This window comes from Capsicum annuum, chromosome 9, assembly GCF_002878395.1.
Source record: "Capsicum annuum cultivar UCD-10X-F1 chromosome 9, UCD10Xv1.1, whole genome shotgun sequence".
NCBI lineage: Eukaryota > Viridiplantae > Streptophyta > Magnoliopsida > Solanales > Solanaceae > Capsicum > Capsicum annuum.
In genome coordinates this window covers 195,110,569-195,113,380 of record NC_061119.1, presented here as the reverse complement: position 1 = coordinate 195,113,380, position 2,812 = coordinate 195,110,569, and the positions used below count along the sequence as shown (strand labels likewise).

Below are 2,812 nucleotides of genomic sequence, written 5' to 3'. Positions count from 1 at the left end.
GATCATGATATGAAAATTTATTCATTAATAATAATTAAAATTGTAATATCTATTTATACTAGTAAAAATAACAAATAAAAATAATTTTATAAACATATTCCAATGTATGTAATATAATAACATATAACAAAAATGAAGATATATTATATACTAAATTAATTCAAATTTTACTTATATTATAAATTTATACTCCCTCTGTTCACTTTTACTTGTCATTAATTTGCTTTTTGAGGTCAACCTGCATGAACTTTGACCAACATTTTAAGATGTATAATTCAATATTTAAATTTAAAATTTAGATGATCAGAAAATATATGAAAAATGTTATAAGTTACAATCCTTCTTCATATTAATATATACAATTTCATATATATGCACATGAGTTTCGATATATTCCCTCTGTTCTTTTTTACTTGTCACTTTTCTTTTTTCTAGGCCAACCTGTACAAATTTTGACAAATATTTTATATTAATAAGTTGAAATTGTATATATTAATAAGTTGCACAGGAGTTTCGATATACTCCCTCTGTTCTTTTTTTACTTATCACTTTTCGATTTTTCAGGTCAACCTGTATAAATTTTGACAAATATTTGAAGATGTATTTTTTTATTTTATTAATATGAAGAAGTATTGCAACTTATAATATTTTTCATATATTTTTTGATCATCAAAATTTTAAATTTAAATATTGAATTATACATCTTAAAATGTTAGTCAAAATTCATGGAGGTTGACCTCAAAAAGTAAAATAGCAACTAGTAAAAGTGAATGGGGTATATATTTATAATATAAGTAAAATTTTAAATTAATTTAGTATATAATATATCTCCATTTTTGTTATATGTTATTATATTATATGCATTGGAATATGTTTATAAAATTATTTTTATTTGTTATTTTCACTAGTATAAATAGATATTACTATTTTAATTATTACTAATGAATAAATTTTCATATCATGGTCATTTATTTCATTTAAAACGTCACTAACTTATATATACTTAATATATGTTTCTCACTTTTTTTTGTCTAGAAAATATTTTTTTTTATTTACAAAAAATTATTATATATATTAAAAATAAAAAATATAATAATTTTAAAGAGGTAAAGAGAAATAAAGATTAATAATGTAAGGATAAACTACATATTTAAAAAGGATGAGTAGAAAAAGAGGAAGAGAATACTTATTATTTAAAGCAGAGGGAGAACTTGACTTTTAAATTAAAGTTAAGAGTGCCCTTGTTCGGTTCCCTATTATTGCATTCTCTTTCCATTTTTGCTCTCCTACCAAAAATGGAAGTAAGGTCTGTCAATCAAAAAGATTGCATAAAAATTGAAATTTTATGGACGAAGATCAGAAAGCCATCTTCTCCTACTCCCCCCTCACCTTCAGTGTTAAAAGCTTTCTTTCTTCGACCAAATAGCCGAGAGAGAACATATCCCTACTGTTCTTTTCTATCCTAATAATAACAATTTAAACAGCTCCACCATCGATGAGTGACTTGAACAATCTCTTTCTAAGGTTTTAACCAATGTATATCCAGTCGTAGGTAGGTATGACAAAGATGAATGTACGATTCTTTGTCTTGATCAAGGCATTCCCTATACCAAAGCCAATGTCAATTGTAAGCTGGAAAATTTCCTAGAGAAAGCACGCAAGGATCTTAGTCTTGCAGCTTTATTTTGGCCACACGACAACAAGAATATAGATAAAACCAGTCTGATGGTTTCACCAATTGTCACTGCACAAGTAACCATGCTAAGTTTGAATGTGGTGGCATGGCTTTATCATTCAGTTTTTCACACCTTGCAATGGATGCTTTCACAGATTTAAAATTTCTTGTTGGGTTGGCCGAAGTTTGTAGATTAGGGACTCCCATCGAAAAGACTAATTTTCTAACCTTTGATTTGGGTAATATTTTTCTGACAAGAGATGTATCGAAGTTTTTCAAGTCAGCCGATATTACTAACCCATCATATAGAGAAGAAAATATCGTGGTTAAGAGATTAATTGTACAAAATGCTGCTTTGTCAAGGCTCAGAAAAAAATGCATTGAATCAGGAGATTTGAGTTTTCGACCTTCGAGAGTCGAGCTTTAATCCGCATTTCTGCCTCTAGAAATGGGTATTTCAGGCCTTCTCTAATGGACTTTCCACTGAATTTGCGATCTAAAACATCTTTACCTCATGTAAACAACTCTATGGGGAGTTTTAGAATTGATGTTCCAGTAAAATTCATACTAGGGGAGACCAAGATGGAACTATACCACTTCAACATTGATTAATATATATAATGGAAGCTTTGACGCACCAGAGTGGGGAGGTAATGATGAAGTTGACAAAGTTGCATGTTCAAGTTTGTGTATGTTCCCCTTGGAGGATGTTAATATTGGTTTGGGAAAACCATCCTTACTATATTTTGGTTTGAAAGATATGCAAATGTTTTGGTTGTATGATAAAAATTACCATTCTGAAACCAGTGTGCAAGTGGACTTAAAGGAAAGTAGCATGGAACTATTTGAGCACGACAACGACATCAAATCTCTCACGTTTATACGCGATGCAAAACTTTGATATCATATTTCCTTTCCACTATGGTGTTGCCAGTACTAGTTTTGTTTGTGATATGTGGCGATAATTATTACCAATTTATGTTGCCATGATTTTCTTGCCTTGTTAAGATACCTTTTATTTTTTTCGACAAAGGGTAAAAATATGTCGCGATAATTAATATTTCCGTTGAAACCAATCTATGTTGCCATGATTTTCTTACCTCGTTAAAATTCCTTTATTTTTTTCGATAACGGGTA

The 2,812-nt window shown here is 29.1% G+C and overlaps 1 pseudogene; it reads left to right on the top strand.

Annotated features, from left to right (window-relative positions):
* Positions 1-1,295: 1,295 nt before the first annotated feature.
* LOC107877248 lies at positions 1,296-2,576 on the top strand (annotated as a pseudogene).
* The last annotated feature ends 236 nt before the right edge of the window (positions 2,577-2,812 follow it).